This window comes from Tenrec ecaudatus, chromosome 14 (assembly GCF_050624435.1).
Source record: "Tenrec ecaudatus isolate mTenEca1 chromosome 14, mTenEca1.hap1, whole genome shotgun sequence".
Classification (NCBI taxonomy): domain Eukaryota; kingdom Metazoa; phylum Chordata; class Mammalia; order Afrosoricida; family Tenrecidae; genus Tenrec; species Tenrec ecaudatus.
Genome location: NC_134543.1, coordinates 59,397,364 through 59,406,111, shown reverse-complemented (window position 1 = coordinate 59,406,111; position 8,748 = coordinate 59,397,364). Strand labels below are relative to the sequence as shown.

At 38.9% G+C, this 8,748-nt stretch overlaps 1 pseudogene; it reads left to right on the top strand.

The window, feature by feature from the left end:
* The first annotated feature begins 7,930 nt into the window (after positions 1-7,930).
* LOC142426946 (U2 spliceosomal RNA) lies at positions 7,931-8,095 on the top strand (annotated as a pseudogene).
* Positions 8,096-8,748: the final 653 nt, after the last annotated feature.

Sequence of the window (8,748 nt, the reverse complement as noted above, 5' to 3'; positions counted from 1 at the left end):
GGTCTGCAGGGCCCTTTTCCCTCATCCCCTTTGCTCAGACAGCACGTCCTCAGGAAGACCACTGATTCAGGATGGCCCACAAAGTATCCCAAGAATAAGTTGTTAAATGACTCAAATTTTGTGATTAGCAAATTGCATTTCCATGGTCTTGATTTTGACATTATCAAACAATCCACATTTTCTTCTTGTAAATTCTTAGATCCTCTGTTTCTTATTTTTAAATCATTTTATTGGGGGCTCATACAACTCTTATCGCAATCCATAAAAACATCAATTATGTAAAGAATTTTTGTACAGTCATTACCGTCATCATTCTCTAAACACTTGCGTCCACTTAAGCCCCTGGAATCAGCTCCTCATTTTTCTCCCTCCCTCCCCGCTCCCCCCTCTATCATGAACACTTGATAATTTATAAATTATTGTTTTGTTATATCTTACACTGTCCGACGTCTCCCTTCACCCACTTTTCTGTTGTCCGTCCCCCAGGGAGGAGGTTATATGTAGAACCCTGTAATCAGATCCCCCTTTCTGTTCCACCCTCCCTCAACTCTCCTGGTATCGTCACTCTCACCACTGGTCCTGAAGGGATCATCTACCCTGGATTCCCTGCATTTCCAGTTCCTATCTGTATCAGTGTCCATCCTCTGGTCTAGTCAGATTTGTAAGGTAGAATTGGGATCATGATAGTGGGAGGAGGAAGCATTTAGGAACTAGAGGAAGGTCATATGTTTCATCATTGCTACATTGCACCCTGACTGACTCATCTCCTCCTGCAACTCTTCTGTAAAGAGATGTCCAGATGTCCTACATATGGGCTTTTGGTCTCCACTCCGTACTCCCCATCATTCACAATGACATGAATTTTTGTTCTTTGATGCCCTTACCTCATTCCTTCGACACCTCATGATCGCACAGGCTGGTGTGCTTCTTCCATATGGGCTTTGTTGCTTCAGAGCTAGATGGCTACTTGTTTACCTTCAAGCCTTTAAGACCCCAGATACTATATCTTTTGATAGCTAGGCACCATCAGCTTTCTTCACCACATTTGCTTATGCACCCGCTTTGTCTTCAGCGATCATATCAGGGAGGTGAATACCCAATGATATAATTTTTTGTTCTTTGATGCCTGATACCTGATCCCTTTGACACCTCGTGATCACACAGGCTGGTGTGCTTCTTCCATGTGGGCTTTGTTGCTTCTCAGCTAGATGGCCACTTGCTTACCTTCAAGTCTTTAAGGTCCTACTAGATGCTATATCTTTTGATAGCCAGACTCAATCAGCTTTCTTCACCACATTTGCTTATGCACCTGATTTGTCTTCAGCAATTGTGTTGGGAAGGTGAGCATCATGGAATGGCAGTTTAATAGAACAAAGTATTGTTGCATTGAGGGAGTACTTGAGTGGAAGCCCAATGTCAGTCTTCTACTTTAATACTAGATCTAGTATTAAGATCCTGTGTTTCTAAACTCTGAATATTTCCTTTAGCTGCAGTATTTGGGTGAATACTTACACAAGGTAATTGGCTGATCTTGGAGTGTTCTATTCCTTCAATTAAAAAGCTTTCATTTTAAGAGAATTTTTAATTTGTTCTTTGACAAATACATACACCAGGCATGTATACCTTGTAAGATAGTGCTATTGTTTTTAAGTTTGAGTTTTCCACCAAGGCGCTTTTTATTTACTCAATATTTTGGTCTATAACATTTATACTACTTATAGAAAATACTTCTGTAATGCATAATGCTTTTATATATGCTTCTATTTCATTTTAATAATGTTGTAAACACTATTAGTGAAGATTTATTTTTCTAAAATTCAAAGGAAAATATAGAATGTGCCATATTGACTGTCTTGCAGTTAAAAAAATTTTTTTCAGAAGCTCTGTGAAACTGCATTTCTCAGAATTCCCTTCTATATAGGTTTATAGTCATGGTGGACCACAAGAGACTTTTGTTTGCCAACACCATTGAAAGGTAGAAGTGAAACAGTAATTATTGGTTTCACACAAAGACAGTCTTGCAAAGAATACTTTTGTGGTTCTCCCAAAGAGAGGCTCTCTGGCTGATGCGGTGCCTTAGCCAACCCTGCAACTGTTTCACCTTCTTCCATGTCCTCTTCACCCAACGCTCTCTTCTGCCCCAGTGTGCTTTGCTCTGTGGGAAGGGTGGCAACTCTTCCTGCCATCCAGTCCCGTCTGCTCTGATTCCCAGCTGCTGTGTTCATGAGTTCCACATTAAGTGTTTCTTTGTTCTTTGTCTTCCTCTCTCCTTCTCAACTGACACCTATGAATTCCAAGATCCAGAATAGATAAAAAGATAGCAGTCCTACTGAGAATGTTTAATAGTTATGTATGTTTAGTGAGTGGCTCTTAACTGATATAATCACTAATGCCTCCAGAAATTACTTAAAAAGAAAAAAAACAGTAACACAACTCAAATATAAATGTTTTACTATCAAAGTCAAACAGAACAAACACAAAATGCCCAGGTAGCTTTTCAAATAAGCTTTACAGCCTTTCAAGGTTTTAGAAATCTATATTCTTCATATACAGTAAAGTGCTGGGTTATAAATGTCCTTCAATATGCAGCTTTTAGACAATTTGTTCTTTCTTCCTTTAATGTTGTGTAAGACAGGGACCAACACCTGCATGAAACCATCTCTTCACCATAATCACCTGCACTTGCTGCACTTGTCTGAATCATTGAACAGGCTTTCAGCCTTTCCTTGCTTGAAGGCTAAACAAGAACTGTGGGTACCTTTTCTGAGTCACCTACAAATTGACCTTAAAGACACGCCTAGGACAGGATCTCATTTTCAACCTAAGGCTGCCTGTGATGGTTTTAAAAATCAAGAACATGAGAGCGGCACTGAATGCCAGAAGTAGAAGCGAAAGATTTGGTTTGTTTTTGTGATTTTTGTCAGTGTTTTCCAAGCAAGGAGTCTCTGCTCTGACAAAAATTGTCATGTACAGCTGCTAGCTTCTTTCGGTCCTCCTAAAACCAGTGAACTGCTCATCACCATCCTGCCTCTTCTCAGAAATCCAAGACTTGGTTTCCATTAAAGCTCTCTTCTTCTCTGCAGAGGTGCTAAATAGCAATGTCCTTAAAAATTCTCAGCACAAACTGCGCGGGGTCCTTCTTATGCTTCTGTTTGTTCCCCCTCAAATTGTATTTGTTGCCCAACCAATAAAACGAGTTTTTAAAAAATAGCTACTTTCTGTGTTATCTCGTGTTTCATTTTGCTTTCTCAGCATCCCAACACTATTTAATCAATTCCCTGACTTAGATCATCTATTTTGAAATAATCTGGCATACTTTTTGAATTTCTGTCTAGCCGCTAATGATATTAAACTAATACACATTTCTTTTCACGCTGGTACTTTTTACAGTGATTTCATTCTAAGGCTTCATGCAATACAAAATTATATGCTAAAAAATACTGTATATACTCGAGTATAAGCTGAACCAACTCCAACCAAGGCACCTAATTTTACCACAAAAACTGCATTATAAATGTGCTGAAAAATTCAGCTTATACACGAGTGTATATGGCAGTTGTCTATATTTTTATGGAAATTATGTGGCCGTTACTTAGCTAATGAAAAGACACACTATTTGGTGGGAAATAATACAAGTTTAATCATTAAATATTTTGCTTAAATTTTTCATATTAATTTTTCTTTCCAGACTCCATTTTAATTTTTAAATCATTTTATTCAGGGCTCATAGAACTCTTATCATAATCCATACATCCATCAATTGTGTCAAGCACACTTTTACATTTCTTACCCTCATCATTCTCAAAACATTTGCTTTCTACTTGAGCCCTTGGTATCAGTGCCTCATTTTTCCCCTTCCCTCCTGAACCCTTGATAATTTATAAATTATTATTATTTTCTCATGTCTTACATTGTCCAACATCTCCCTCCACCACTTTTCTGTTGTCTGCCCACCAGAGAGGAGGTTATATGTAGATCCTTGTGATTGGTTCCTCCTTTCTACCCTCCCCTCCCTCCACCCTCCTGGTATCGCCATTCTCACCACTGGTCCTGAAGGGATCATCTGTCCTGGATTCCCTGTGTTTCCAGTTCCTATCTGTACCAGTGTACATGCTCTGGTCTAGCCGTATTTGTAAGGTAGAATTGGGATCATGATTGTGGGGGGGGGGGGTTAAGAACTACAGGAAAGTTGTATGTTTCATCATTGCTACATGGCACCCTGACTGGCTTGTCTCCTCCCCATGACCCTTATGTAAGGGGATGTCCAGTTGCCTGCAGATGGGCTTTGGGTCCCCACTCCACTCTCTCCCTCATTCACAATGATATGATTTTTTTGTTGTTGTTGTTCTTTGATGCCTGGTCCGTGATCCCTTCAACACCTCATGATCACACAGGCTGGTGTGCTTCTTCCATGTGGGCTTTGTTGATCTTCAGCTAGATGGCTGCTTGTTTATTTACCTTTAAGCCTTGAAGACCCCAGACACTATATCTTTTGTTAGGTGGGCATCATCTGCTTTCTTCACCACACTTGCTTAGTCCAGACTCCATTTTAAGACTCCATGTATTTCACTTTTTCATTTAGCCAATTAGAAATGGTTTTAATTTCTTGGCTTCCATTTGATTCATTATCTTTATTATTGTCGAGTGCCATAGATTAGGTTCTGAACCACTGGGTTTCTAGATGAACGGAAGGAAACAATGCCCAGGCCCACAGCATCCTCACAGTGTGTCATGTTGTAGCCTATTGTTGCAGCTACTGTGCTCCTGATCCCTTTGAGAACCTGGTCTTTTTTGCTGAATTCTACTTTACCAAGCATGATGTCCTTTTACAGATAATGGTATCTCCAGTGAACATGCCCAAAGTACGTGAGATGAAATCATGCCATTCTAGCGTTTAAGGAACATTCTGACTGTACTTCCAAGATACATTTGTTTGCTCTTGCACTCCACAGAACTTTTTGTAGTTTTTGCCAACCCCATGCTTCAAATTCAAATGCATCCATTCTTCTTTGGTCTTTTTTGTTTATTCTCCATTAATGCTCAATAAATAACATAAGAATATTTTATTTATCTTCAATAATTTAATAAATATGAAATTGGAACATTTTCTTTGAGGCTCTCAATATGCCAAAGTAAGCAAATAGTCATATAAAGTTATGCCAATTTAACTAAGTTACATTAAAATCATCAGGATTTAAACGTAATTATTTACTAAGAACATCCAATCAGTTAACCTTTGTGACACTTTAATTTTTATATTGTGTGGTTATTGTGCTTGTTATTTCTAACAGAACCGTTTTTGCATCAACTGCCCACATTTTAACACTGTATCAGGTGTTATTTAAGGGACAGCTATGTCTGAACTGCGTCTTAGGTGACCTATTCAAATATCAAGGTGTGAGATGCTGTCTCAGAGATGTTTTGGAGCAGAGAGTAATTGAAATGAATGAATTTCTTATGAATTGTATCTGTCGAGTTGAGGAAAAGAAAATATCACAGGGTACTGACTTTGTTGTAAAAGAACAGGAGCTCTTTCAGAGAGGGAGGGAGAGAGAGAGGGAGAGAGGGAGAGAGGAAGAGAGGGAGAGAGGAAGAGAGGGAGAGAGGGAGGGAGAGAGAGAGAGAGAGAGAGAGAGAGAGAGAGAGAGAGAGAAGATGAGAAAAGCTTGGGAATTGCAGAACACTGTGAGAGTGAGTAAAACTTCTGGCATTCACATCTGAAAGGAAAATGCCAATTTACCTCAGGCTCTGAAAAATAATCTTTTAAAAGTTCCGGCATGCTCATTAAAAATCACTGATCTTTAAATGATTTAGACTAAGAATACTATATGTATATGCCTGGTACTTTTTTGTTGTGATTAAATTAAAGTTTGGATTCATAAGTACTCAAACACTTCATGAATTGAATATTTCTCATTTTAAATCTTATTTTCATGATTGTAAGAATACCTAAAGGAAAAAAAACAGTATCACAAGAGATATCTTGAAATATTGAGGATTAAATATGAAAATTTCAAAGTAACTTCTGATGTGAAGTCATACTTTTTTTCTAGGTTAGTAAAGAGACCCCAAATTAAAATATAATAGAGACATATTTATTATCTCTGAAATAAAACAAAGACAAAGGTGCATCACCCACATGAAGTAAGATCATTTGTCTGGGACCATAATGGTGTCCAAGTGCTTACAGAAATATGGCCCTTTAAATAGGACATAGAATGCAAGGAAACTCACAAAAGCATGTCTGGTGGCAGATCAGTGCATAGCAGTTGTTGGTGGGCAATAAGGTGGAATGAGACTGTGACTGGGTTATGCACACTCTTCTGGGAGGGAATCCAGCCCCTAACACCTCATCATGAGTCCGGGAGGCACAATTGTACAGCGATAATAAGTAAAGATCATAGTAAAGTAATAGGGAGCATAAGAGATAGAAGAGAGACAGAAATAATAAAGTCAGATACATTTCATGGTAGCAATGCTCATCTCAGCCTCACTTGGTGGTCCACATGGAGAGAGAGATATTTAATGCTAACCAAGGCTTTTATATTCTCTGAGGACATGCAACCCCTCTAATTACAGGTGAAGACATGCATCACAGGAAAGGGTTGTGTTATAGGTAATACAATAATGGAAGGGGGTTGATCTAGGGGTATCCACGCAATAGGAAGAGGGGTAATACATGTGGCGAAATGGGCGTGTCCTAAATTCAGGATGGCAGCCTAACTTTAGATGTCACTGAGCAGGTTTGACCTGTTTCTGGTTCTACTACAGTGCCCATTATCAGTAGGGTATGAACTCCACCCACAGGAACCAGGATGCAAGCAAGCCTTTAGGGAGAAGTAGCCCATTGTCCTTAGCTGCAGGGAGCAGGCCTACCCCTGGTGGGACTAGGCATTAGTCTGGCAGCTGACTTGTCTTAAGGGAAGTAACTTTTACCATTAGCTGCAAGCAGTGTCCTAAATCTAACATATATTTGAGAGAGACTACTTGGGAGAAATTTTCGTTTCCCACACTCTTCCAGAGAGTAAAGTTTACAAGATTGGTTCAGGGCCCTCCAACCAAAGCAGCCAGGGTATGACTCATGATCATGCTGAATCAAGTACCCCAAATACAACCAGGGCCCATCCTGCAAGTCCCTAAAAGCTAGACAGCCCCTCCCTGGATAGGCTAGAGGAGTGGCAGTTATCTAATTTAAAATACACTCTGCTTAAAAGAAAGGCTATGCGCAATACTGGTTACTGGTTGGAAGTAATTCAATAGAGGATGAATCTATATGGAACTCAAAAATGGATTAACTCTTTCATGCAAACTATAGGCTTCCACATACCTAGTGCTCAGAATTTAACCTCTGATACAGTCTTAGAGAATCTAGAAAATGCCTAACTACTGGCTGTGTGAAGAGAAAGCAATTTAAACTTCCTTTTTGTCCCAGAAATTATTCTAATAATAATTATCATTATTATTCCTGCTTTTAGTATGTTATTGTCCCTCTTTTTCTCTCATGTGTAATAGAGACATGAACTGTGTATTTTTTAGTTCTAAATACATAACAAAGAGAAAAGTCATATTCAAATAATGCTCGTGTTGATACAATTCCATCACAAACACCCTTTAAAGATAAATATCTGTTGATGCTGATAAATGCTTGACACACTAGATTTCAGGCATTTGTGGATTTCCTTTATTGCATTTACTCTTAAAATGGCCAAATGCAAACTGGAAACATGATAAACCATAGGTAGAGTTCAAAGGAACTGTGCGGATTCGTCTTTCCAGAGTCTGTTTGACCTTGATCCCACACACCATTTCAAATGGGAATCTCAATCAACAAACTAATCCTTGATGAAAATCTGAGCCCTGGAATTTATGAGCTGTGGGTCCTGGGCAAGCTCACCCTCATTCCAATAATTCTTTCCATAAATGTTCGCTCATCACTTTTCGGCCTTTTGGCTAAGATCAAGTGTAGTATCCATAAATGTTCTCACAAGATATTTGTTAAATGAATATGTCAAGAACCTAAGTACTGACTGCCACACAAAATTTTCAAATGGGACTTTAATTGAGAAATCATTCCCACAGATCAAGTTCACATTTTAATAATCTTAAATCTGTTGTCACGTAAATTCTAATGCCTATACATCATACTAGTAAATATCCTAATTCTGAAATAAATTATGGATAATAAGCTCATGGAGAAGATAAAGATAATATGTTAATAGAGAATGTATGCTGGTGTCAGACTTAAATTTAAATCATAACTTAAGAATTTAATTAGTTTGCTCTTTGGCAAGTTATTTAACCTCAAAAAGCTTCAGTGTTCTTGTCTGTAAATTTTGATTATACAACTTAAATTGTAGAGACTATATTGCAGGCAATGGCGCCATGGTCGTTTTCTGTTGTTGTTTAACCTTCTGTATGTAAGTCCCCAAATCGATTCCCTGTCCATGCACCCCAAGCCCAGCCACACCCATCACCTAGTGAAGGTTTCTGTGTTCTGATGTGGAATATATCTCAGCTGGGCTTCTTGACTAAGATGAGAGAAACTAGAGGAGACTAGCAAAATAGGCCCCGTGGTCCATTTCCACAAAGATAAGCCAACGAGAACCAGAGGGATCACAAGGATTCCACGTGGAATAAACGCGGAGAGAGGAAGTCCTGCTATCCTCATTTCTAAGGACCATCCAGGCTCTGCTTCCTCCGAGACAGAGCTGTTTGTTCCTCTGACAGTGCAGGGTACTTTCAGTCTTC